This window comes from Sminthopsis crassicaudata, chromosome X (assembly GCF_048593235.1).
Source record: "Sminthopsis crassicaudata isolate SCR6 chromosome X, ASM4859323v1, whole genome shotgun sequence".
NCBI lineage: Eukaryota > Metazoa > Chordata > Mammalia > Dasyuromorphia > Dasyuridae > Sminthopsis > Sminthopsis crassicaudata.
This window is the reverse complement of record NC_133623.1, coordinates 19853495-19865588: the sequence shown is the minus strand read 5'-3', so window position 1 is coordinate 19865588 and position 12094 is coordinate 19853495.

Here is a 12094-nt window from a genome sequence, read left to right as displayed (position 1 = left end):
CTCAGGTTGACTTGATAGAGGGGGCAAGCTCATTGGCTGGGGTGGTTCTTCCCAGAAGCCCTTGCATTATCCCACGCTCACTCTCCATTGGCTGGGGTGGTTCTTCCCAGAAGCCCTTGCATTATCCCACGCCCATTCTCTGGGAGGATAAAAGACACAATATTGGGCCTGGAGAGCAGATCGGCCTGGAGAAGGATAAGAGCTGGAGGAGATTCAGAGCCAGGATTCAAGAAGAGGGTCTCTGCATTACATCAGGCCTGACGGGGCTCTCTGCAGGAAGGGAAGTCACTTCTAAGGACAAGAGTTAACAGCAACTGCCTGGAGACAACGGTTCACTACAGGAAGAAGAATCTGTCTGAGAGATTTGAGTAGACACAGCAGATCTCTTCCCAGAGAGTGAGCGTGGGATAATGCAAGGGCTTCTGGGAAGAACCACCCCAGCCAATGAGCTTGCCCCCTCTATCAAGTCAACCTGAGTTCTCACCTTGTAATTGTCCAGAAAACCTGAATTCTCACCTTGTCACTGTCCAGACAACCTGAGTTCTCACTTAGTAATCCTAACAATATTATTCCAAAGAATTTACTTAACTGAAGAAAAGAATATATATGTTTCATCTATCCATGACATTACTGCTTTAAAAAGAAGTTTTAATGCCTGAGTCAATATTCTGGGTCATCATTATGAAAAAAAGGTTATTTTCCAAATGTCCAAATGGACATATATTGCATGTAGGAAAGAAATCAACTATGCCTGAACATAAATGTTACCATTATAAAAACAATATCCTAACTTAAACTGTCTTGTCCCTTTGAGTTCAAGGTTCACTACGATTGTATATGTAGTAAGTACAATCTCAAAAACTTCCATTTTTCTAAGACATGATGAATGAGTTTAGATTAAAAGTAGCTACAAGAAGAAAGGCCACTAATGCGTTTTAAACAGTCACTGATCAGATACTGACATGTAATATTTCATTTTCTTTACAACATTAAGAGATGTTGTATACCTAACAACAACAGTACATCTATCATTACTTGCATCATAAAAACAAGAAGAACATAAATTCGTTTCTGCCCCATGAAGTCTAATTATCTGTGAAATCATTACTTGGCATTTTAACAAATTGACACAATCAAGTTAATGATCCTCAACATATTAAATTTTGCAATACATTTCTGGTTGCTGCTAAAGTCTTAGTAAATGTTTAGGGGCATGGATATCGTGCAATGGAAAGAATGAGAACTGAAACTTCTTAGCGGAGATCATACATTGCTGTCATTAACGTGTTATTTAACTCACTTCTCTATTTATGGAGAGAAATTAAAAACACACATCTGGAATTTTGTCCAACTTCTCACTGTATTGCTAAATCCTGTGTTAATACAACTTCGTTTGAAATTACCGTGGATGAAATGCCAGTGGCCAAAAGGGTTCTTATCATGAAATGGAACCATCCATTTTTAGAACTGTTCTTAACCATTAGAGCCATGTGTTCCCATTTAAAAAAAGAATGAGCTGAAGGACTCTGACTAATCATAGATTTTTCATATATGACTGAGTTTAGGTACAAATGGCCCCTGTCTAGGTAGGAGGAAAATCTGCTTTTAGCTCTTTACTATTACAAAATAGATCAGAATCCATTTCACTGTATCAGCTGTTCTTTTAAAATTTAGAAACATTTTATGTCTAAATAAAAGCTTGGAGGTGATTTTATGCAAGAAATAATTGCTTTGTAAAAGACAGAAGACATATTAAACCCAACATATCCTTAAAAAACATAGCTGAGGATCCATTTCACATGGAACTTTTTTGTTCTTTTTATATAGAAATGTTTGTATTTTTTATAATTATTACATTGATACTAAAAAAGAATGGACTATAAAAGATAATTAGGAATGTTTTATATTTGCCAATGTTAGTAGATAAATGAAAGCGAAAACAGAGATAAGATCACAAAGTGGATAGAGCATTGGACCTGGAGTTGAAGACTTGAGTTCAAATCAACAAATTAATAAATATTAAGCCCCTATTATTTGCCATTGTTTTAAGTCCTAAGAATACAGAGAAAGGTAACAGTCCTGGCCCTGAAGGAGCTCAGTCCAACTCAGAGATGTCCAAAGTAGCTATAAATGAGAAGTCATGGAAGGAGGCCAGGTACCAGAGTTAAGAGGGGTGGGGAAAACCTTGCCAAAGAGGATAGGATTTTAATGGGAAGCCAGGAAGAGAGAATTCCAGGCATAGGAGACAGAGAAAATGCCCAGCGCCAAGAGATAGAAGGTCTTATATATGGAACAATAAGGAGGTCAGTGGCACTGTTGGGGTTTAAAAGCAGAATCCCAAAATATTGGAATTCCGGATCGCCAAGGTGTCTCAAAAGATTTGAATGCTTAGATCCTTACCAAATCAAAAAGCAAAGATTTTATTATTATGCCATTGACGGGTGGGCAAAGATCTAAAAGAAATTAGCAAAGCAATGGGAAATAGTGTTATTTACAGAAGTAAAAAATTTTGGGAGGTGTTTAGGCTATTCATTTTAGGATACTAACTTCTGTGGCTTGAATTAACTTTCAAAGAAAGCCTTTGATATGTGAATTATATATATATATATATATATATATATATATATATATATTAATAGATCAGTTCCAAGATATTTACCAATATGCTCATTTCAAGGCTTAGATGTTAGCTGGAAGCTGGAGTTAGGGTTCTGCATCTTCCTTCCAGAGTCAGCATCTTGGGTCATAAAATTATAACCTAAAAATAACCGAAAGGTAAAATATAGTACTTCTAAGGTTAGACATCTTAGAGTCAAAAAGCATACATTTTAAATGATCAAGACAACTTGAAGCCACAGTACATTCTTTCTGAGATTACAATCATATCATTTCCCCTTCAAATAGTATTCTAGAGATTACAGCCACATCATCACTGGATCAAAGAGTATGTGAGGAGAGTAAGGGATCAGAAGCAAAAAAGTTGGAAGGGATCTAGTTTATGAAGGGCTTTGAAGGAGAGGATTTTGTATTTGGTCCAAGAGATCATTGGAGTTTATTGGGGGAATAGTGATATGTTCAGATCTTTGATTCAGGAAAATCACTTTAGTGGCTGAAGGGAGGATAGTCTGGAATGGAGAAAATCTTGAGGCAGGCAAATCCCCCAGCACCTGTTACAATAGTCCAAGCATAAACTGATGAGGACCTCATCAAGAGATTGGATATGAGGTAAAATATAGTGAGGGTTGAGGATAGCTCCTTAATGGTAAGCCTAAGGGATTGGGAAGATGATGTTGCCTTCAACAATAAAAGCAAAGGTAGAAAGGAAGAAAGCTTTAGGCAGAAAGATCATGAGTCTTGTTTTTAGTTGTTGAGTTTAAAATATCTACTAGACATCCAGTTTGAGATTTCTGAAAGGCAGTTGGAGATGGGAGATTGGAGGTCAGCAGAAAGGTCAGAGTTAAAAAAGACATATCTGAAAGTTGTCAGTGGAGAAATAATAATTAAATCCATGGGAGTTGATGAGATCATCTCTCAAAAGAGAGAGAAGAGAGCCCAGAACAGAACCCTTAGATACACAATGAGTTTGTACCTTACACATTTAGTGTGTGATCTTGGACATGTCACTTAAATACTGTCTGCCCTCATTTTCTCATCCATAAAAATGAAGATAGCACATACTTCCTGGGGTTATCGTGAGGATTAAGTGAGATGATACTTGTAAAATTCTCTTTGCAAGCCTTAAAGCCCTGTATAAAAGCTTGCTATTATCATTTTTATTATATTTAAAATGGAATGAGACAAATCTTTCTTCTTTCCTTTGAAAAGGTACTTCTCAATTTTAGATAAGTGCAAATGTCTAAGATGTTTCATGATTTCACAAATCTTTCTTGCAAAGTAGCAAATACTGAGAGAATTGTGGAAATTGTGTAAGCCATACTTCATTTTGAGACTCAAGTTTCATCTCCCTGTAAATTCTACCTGCTTGCTAATTGTGGGAACTGAGTAATATCCTATTTCACATCTGGAAAAGTCCCCCTGCTTCATCTTCTCCCTCCCAAATCTCAAAGCTCACTCATCGTCCCATTAGAAATTAGATTACCTAATCTTGTATTTTGGCTTATAGCCTGTTAATTTTTTTTGTTTTAATGCATAAAAATCCATCTTTCCCCTGTATTTAGGATACAGTGAGAAACTGAGGAGGCCTGGCCCTGATGTGTTATGTGATTGGTGTGCATTGTTTAATAAATACATATGCTCGGAAACTTGAATCTTTACTTCCTCAGTTATTGCAGATTTTACCCATCACAGTACTATATAACAGTAAGAGATCAAAAATTAAAATGTTATACTTACTTAAAGGTGAGATCTATGTTTCTCTGTCAAAAGAGAAAAAGAAGAGAGAAAGCACGATTATACACAAGATTATGGAGAGTAGACAATTTCTCTCTTATTCTCTGTCATTACCCTGCATTTGTACTAAAGACTTAGCTAGTGATAAGAAAAATGGGTTAGAAAAAGGCATGCTTCCTATCTAAAAAAAAAAAAAAAAAAAATTAAGGTTCATTTTCCCTGACAGAGAACTATAATTTCTGTATTAGCCATTTTGTAGCTATTAACAAAAAGTAATGTGCTATCTCAAAGAAGGAATTGAAATTCTTCATAAAAGACTTATTTTGCGAAAGCCTATAGTCTGAAAGGTAAAGGTATGTAAGCCACACTGCCATGAGCAAGTGAAAAAAAGGTTATTTTTTGGTTCCAGCTACATTTATGTAAAATAACAAATGAAATTCTGTTATGTGGTAGTTGTACACACATACACATATGCACAAAATAAATATGTATGTGAAATGACTTAAAATAGCTAATCCTGTAAGCTCAAACTAATGCAAAAGTGATCAAACACATTGCTACGGAGAAGACATCTCAGTAGAGTCTGTAAATTCCTTAAGGGTCTGGACTGTTTTGCCTCTTTTTGTAGCCCAAGATTGGCACATAATAGGTGCTTAATGAATGTATATTCACAGGTTTTTCATCCCCACTCCAACTAGTCTCCAAAGGGCTGTTCTTAGGATTTTATTCTGTTTTGTCAAGTAGTAATAAGCCTCCCCCTTCCAGATTCAATTACCCTTGGGCTCTGGAACCTTCCAAATGCCTGAAACTTAGTAGCCATTTAATGAATGTAACTAGAAATGTATGTTCTGCAGCTCGAGAAAGTTTTAGAGATCAGGTATTAAAAGAAGCATTTGTTTTGAAATATAATTAAAGACACTGGGAATAGTAACGGTGGCCCAAGGAAGCACAATGCCATAGTAGAAAGAGGACTGGCTCTGTAAAAAGTAAGAGGTTCATCTTCCCGCCCTATTTCCTAGGTTTGGATTCTGGCTTGGTGGGCACGTGATTCGTTACCTCCCAAAGACTCAGTTTCCTCAACTGTAAAACGGGGATAATACTCCACATGCTCTCTATATCTTACAGGGTCCTGGTGAGAAAGGTGCTTTGCAAACTTTAAAGCACTGTGTGCTTTTATGACTAACGCTACAGCTGAACATAGATATGAAATGGGTCCAATTCCTCCTCCCCCCCCAGCCTCAGTCTCAGGGCTTTCCAGCTCCCCGTGCCCTCCCCCCATGGGGTAGCCTGAGGCACAATGAGCTTGGAGGCAGCAGCCACGGCTGGAGGGCAAAAGCATAGTTTTTGGGTCCTCTGCTGCACTCCGCCCGGGGTGGGGGGGCACAGCTGCTTCCCTGCTTCCTGAATTACCTCAACCAGTCCCTCCCTCCCTCCCACTTCACCACCCCCCTCCATCCCGCCCCGGGACTTGGTCTGAGGAGGGGAGCCCTTGGGTGGTCCTCAGGAGGTTCGGGGGTTGAAGAACGGCAACTTCCCGCCCTCCCCCCAAAAGCGAAGCCGGGACTCCCACCGCCACCCTCCCGGTTCTCCACAGCAAAGCCCACCCCCACCTGCTTCTAGGGAAAGGAGAGGCTCTACACCGTCATCCCCTCCCAACCCCTTTTTATTGCCCTTATCTGGGAATAACAATAAAGGGAAAAGCTCGAAGGCCTAGGAGGGGAAAAGACCGCTACCCTTGTGACGCCACCTCAGCGCCGTCTTGAAGTCATTTCGTCAAAGTAGGCCTTGCGTGGCCACCACATTCCTAACGGTTGAGAAAAGGCGGGGAAAGAGAGGGAGAAAGCTGTCGATTGGCCCTTTGGAAACGGCTCTGAGCGTCCATTAGCTGCGAGGGGACCACGTGACCGCTGCAGGCGCAGGGTCCACTCAGCTGGGTTCGCGCTGGAAATGGGCCCCTCCCATCGACGGCCGAAGACCAGTCTCTGGGAAGTGAGCGCTGCGCCTGTAATTGCCGCCCAGGTGCTGCTGCCGAAGAGACGCTGGCTCGGTAATTAGGGGGCGGGGCGGAGAGGGGGGGATAATAATATAACCCTAACAGTATACATACGTCTATGTCTACCTATACATGTGTAAATGTATACATACACATATGTGGCGATATCTATATATCTATATGTATAGATATAGATATATGCACACGTGTGTAAATTCCCACATCAGAGGAAAAGCTATCCAAGCCACAGACTGGACACAAAGAAGACAATAAGTTGGAAACACAGCGATGGAACCCTAGCTTATCCATGAATTTCGGAAAAAGGATTTGCTTGCCCATTGATTTGGGGCTTGTCCATTCATCTGCAGGAATGATTTAAAATACAGATTGGGAAGAAACCTGGTGCAAAATTGAAGGGCAGAGGACCAATCTACCATTTCTATGGTAACAACAGGGTAAAAAGGAACATTTTGAGTTGTCATCATGGGGTGACCAGCCCGGATTGCAGAGAACGCGTAGTGAAGAATGCTACCCACTGCCTAAATAGAGAGGTCAGCTTCTCAATATGCAAATTGAAACCTTGGCACATTTGGGGATATAGTCAAGAGGGGGCTTTGTTTTCTTTTATTATACATATTTATTACAGAGATGTTTGTTTTACTTTCTTTTTTCTTTTGTGGAGTGTGGAGATACAGAAAATTAATTCTGCTTTAATTGAGCAAAAAGTCAAATTTAATAATTTTTTAAAGATAAAAGAAAAACTGATGAAAGACCAGTGTAATGTGCTCCTATGCACATGGAAATTGCCCCATGACATTAGTAATAGAACGATCTCTCTTTTCTTTCATGAAAATTCCCTCTAACTGCTCAAAGTCACTTATAGCAATTCAAGTTTTTCTTATTTGTAACTCTACAAGACCCCTGGCCTGTGACTCAAAACCACCCAGTGGGGGCAGCTAGGTGGCGCAGTGGATAGAGCACCAGCCCTGAATTCAGGAGGACCCGAGTTCAAATCTGGTCTCAGACACTTAACACTTGATAACTGTGTGACCCTGGGCAAGTCACTTAACCCCAGCCTCAGGAAAACAACAACAACAACAACAAAAACAAAAAAAAAACACACACCCACTGACTTCTCCCCCTTGTGTCTTGCATCTATCTGCCTGTCTCTCCTTTTACCCTCTGACTGCTTGCCTGCTTACCTGTGTATCACCTGCCTGCTACCAGGATACCTAGGGGAGCATGGCGGGGAGGGATACTGTCCAGGGAGATCCTGCCCAAGGACAATGGGGATCAGGCTTCTAGAAGATTCAAGGTCTTATCTGTGCATCCAGCACAATTGTAATTGGGGAATCCTGGCATTACAGTGTAATATGGTCTTGTGCATCTATAAACAGGACATGAATTATTTCTCATGCCTTCTATGACAGTCTTCTACAAAGGGGAACCCAAGTCCAAGTAGGAGGATTTCAGGAGCCTCTTTCCCTGAGCTCATAATTTTCTCCCTTGGTTATCTGAAGGTTTCTTTGGGGAAGGGGTCATCTTTACACAACTAAGTTCCCCTGGACTGACATTTGAGAGTGCCGTCAAATTCTACATACTGGACTTTGCCAAGGTCCTTAAAGGACAAGTGATGTGGGGATGTTGTTTTTCAGTCATTTCAGTCATGCCTCATTCTTCCAGAGCCCATTTGGGGTATTCTTGGCAAAAATCCTGGAATAGCTTGCCATTTCCTTCTCTTGCTCAGTTTTTCAGATGAGTACATTGAGGCAAACAGGGTTAAGTGATTTACCCCAAATCACTCAACTAGTAAGAATCTGACGCTGGATTTGGACTCAGGTCCTCCTGACCCCAAGCCCAATGTTATCCACTGAGCCACCTGAACTTATAATCTGGCTTCTTAAACTTACTAGCAAGCTAATCACTTAACTTTTCTGATCCTCAGGAGCATCCTACTAGGATGGAGGGAAATATGCTCAGAGAAGTAATTTTAAAATATGTAAGTATACATATACACATGCACATATATACATACACAATACACATACATTATATATAAAATTATTTTTATAGGAATTCTCTAACAATTGGGAGGATGAAGAAAGGCCTCATGTTACTTGAACCAAGCATCAGAAGAGTTGGAGCTTCTAAAACAGAGGTGAGAAGGGGGAGCATTCTTTTTTTAATTTTTTAATCAAAACTTTTTATTTACAAAACATATCCTTGCAAAACCTTCAGTTCCAAATACATGTTAAATATTTACAATATGTTAAACCCAATATATGTATACATAGTTATACAGTTATCTTGCTGCACAAGAAAAATCAGATCTAGAAAGAAGGAAAATAATCTGAGAAGGAAAAAAAGAATGTAAAAAAGCAATAACAGAAAAAGTGGAAATGCTATGTTGTGGTTCACACTAATTTCCCATAGTTCTCTCTCTGGGTGTAGTTGATTCTCTTCTTTACTGAACAACTAAAACTAGTTTGAATCATCTCATTGTTTGAAAAGAGCCACATCCATCAGAATTGATCATTGTATAGTCTTGTTGTTGCCTTGTACAGTGATCTCCTGGTTCTATTCATTTCACTCAGCATCAGTTGATGTAAGTCTCTCCAGCCCTCTCTGAAATCCTCCTGCTGGTCATTTCTTACAGAACAATAATGTTCCACAACATTCATATACCATAATTTATTCAGCCATTCCCCAACTGATGTGCATCCATTCAGATTCCAGTTTCTTGTCACTACAAAGAGGGCTGCCACAAACATTTTTGCACATGTGGGTGAAAGGGAAGCATTCGTGGGGGGACAGGGAGGTAGTTCAAAATCACAGAAGTGGGAAATGAAATTTAATGTATGGGGAAAAGCAAACATGCCAGTTTGAGCTGAATATAGATTGTGAGGAGCAGTAATAGGAAACCAGTTCTTAAAGAAAAAGTTGGAGCCATATTGTGAAGGGCTTTGATGGCCAAGCAGAAGAGTTTGTATTTTTGTCATTCAGTCATGTCTGACTCTTTTTGGGTTTTCTTTCCAAAAATACTAGAGCAGTTTGCGATTTCCTTTTCTAGCTCATTTTACAGATGAGGAAACTGAAGCAAGCAGAGTGAAGTGAATTGAGTCATAGCTAAAAGGGTCTTAAGGCCAGATTTGAACTCGGGAAAATGAGCCTTCCTGCCTCCAAACCTGGCACTCTATCCACTGTGTCCCCTAGCTGCCTTATGTAGGGATATGGTGGCTGCCAACTTGGAGACTATGACCTCATGATATCTATATGATTATTATGATAACTGGCTTCTAACGGGTCCAGCACACAATTTTTAACCTGACTTAAGGTCTTACACAGCCCTCCTGCAAGGCCAGGGTGACATAAAGAAAGAGATCACCTGGATGCACAGGTGAGCCTGATATTGGTAAATTCAGCCAGTTTGGCAGGATAAAAAGACATGGACCTATAACTTTAGTGACACATGGGCCTGAGATACTGCACCTGATCCATCAGCAATCTGGATGATAAATACAGCTGGCCTCTGGACCTTGTGGACTAGGCCCTCAGAGAAACATTCATTAGACACAGGGAGAGACAGACGTAAGAGTTTTCCCAAAACTTCTGTCAAAGTTATTGCTGCTTCTGATATTGCTGACTTAAGACTATATAAAACACAGGATTGCCCGGTCAACAAGAAACATGTCTCATATAGCTTCTGCTTATGGAGAACCCTAGCTACTGACCACTGGATGACAGTGGGCATTGTGGGAATTGCCCCACAGGAAACAGAATGAGAGAGACTAATTTCTGGATAGATTTATACCTAGGTAAGTCTGCTGCTGTTACTGAGCTCATAGTGGGTAGAAGGCTAAAAAAAAAAAAAAAAAAAAAAAAAAAAAAAAAACGTGGGCTTGGACAATTAGGAACAAATAAGGCTCAGGTGTTGCCTGGTCATGATGGATGCTGATGGCAACTGAATAATCCACTTTGTGGCTTTGTGGGTTGAGCTGTGTGGGCTTTGGGAGGACAATCAGCAGACAAAGGAATAAGATGTGGTCCTTCTGACCAGAACACCAGGCAAGCTGCTAGTTGCTGGGTAACAGCAAGAAAATGAAACAGACCCCAACTTTGAGCAACTAATGTGTCTCAGGTGGTGTGTGATGTCTGGCCAACCTGGATGCTGTGTAACCAACACACACACACACACACACACACACACACACACACACACACACACACACACACACAAAAGCAATGTGCTGCTGCTACTGACCTAGGCCTACAGCAGAACCCTGAGCCCATAGGGACAATTATGTGTTAGAGATGCTAATGCCAGTATTTTAGGGTTGAGCTCAGCCAAACTCTAGGCATTGTGGGTTAGGTTGTGTGAGTCTTCGGAATGAACATCTATCAGCACAGGGAGAGACACATAGGAAATCTCCACACGCAGACTCACTCATGCTGCTGCTGAGCTTGGCCTGGGGAGCAGGATGAATGGGAATAAGGCCTATTCTACTCTGTACTAAGGGATCTCAGCTATTACTGCTGAACCCACTAACTGGCCTACTGCAGGTAGTTTGCTGGGTGATGACAACTTCCTGATCACAGTCAGTAGACACACAGACAAATATGTCTGACACACTCATTAAATTTGGACACAAACCCAGGGTGCCACTGCTGCTCCTGACTGCTGCTAACATTGGTATAGGATCTGCATGAATGCCCTGCGGTAATAAGGTGTGTCTCAGTTGAAGGCTCTGTAGCTGCTGCCCTCAGTTACTCTGGATTGAGTTGGGACCTCTGGGGGTGCAGAAGATGTCAAGTATGTACCCAGAGAGACAGACATGGGGGGGTCACCACCTGCTACTGCTATTGACTTTCGCCTCTATGACAAAAGAAAGAGGAAAGTGCCCTGCTCCACAAAGGAAAAAATGTTTCACATGTTGCTGCTGATCTCTAACCAGACCTGCTTTGGACAAGACTAGGCTCATGCCTTTGGAGTTTTGACTTTGAGGGCTGGAAGAGACCATCCAGGAGATACAGAGACTTACAGTTCAGTAGGTGACTGGCACTTTTTCCCCAGGGTCATGCTAAGACCTAGCTCCTGCAGGACAAATGTTTCTCAGCTACAAATTCCAATACTGAGGCAACCTAGATAATGACTTCAGTCAAAACTTGAGGAACTCTGGTTTAGGTTCTATTGATTCTGGGACATAAGTATACCCAGGAAAAGACATTTATGGGCGGTGTTCACATATACACATGCTGCTGCTGCTGCCACCTTTGGCGTAGGTGGCAGAGGAAAAGGCCATGCCCCTAGCGATAAATGTGTCTTAATTATTGCTGCTGACTGAAACAGTCAATAGACATTTAAATGCTTCTTATGGGGATTATACTAAGCCGAAGAATTCACAGAAAGGCTCTCTGGGAACTCATAGTTTAACAATTACAATAACATAGGAATGACTTTGTACACATACCCACCAAACAGAAATTTGGAAATAATCACCAAAAGAAAGGTACTACAGATGAGGGAGTTTGGAATGGTTTTCCTTTAGGAAGTGGGATTTTTAGAGAGAACTGGAAGAAAACCAAAAACTAGGGAAGAGGAGGAAGAGTGTTTCAGGAATGGGAACAGAAAATGGAAATACTCTCATTTGGAAGATGGAATGTTTTTAAGAAACCACAAAGAAGCCAGAATCACCAGACCTCAAAGTCCCAGGCAAGTGGGGGCTAGAGGAGGGATGCAAAAGGAAAAACTAG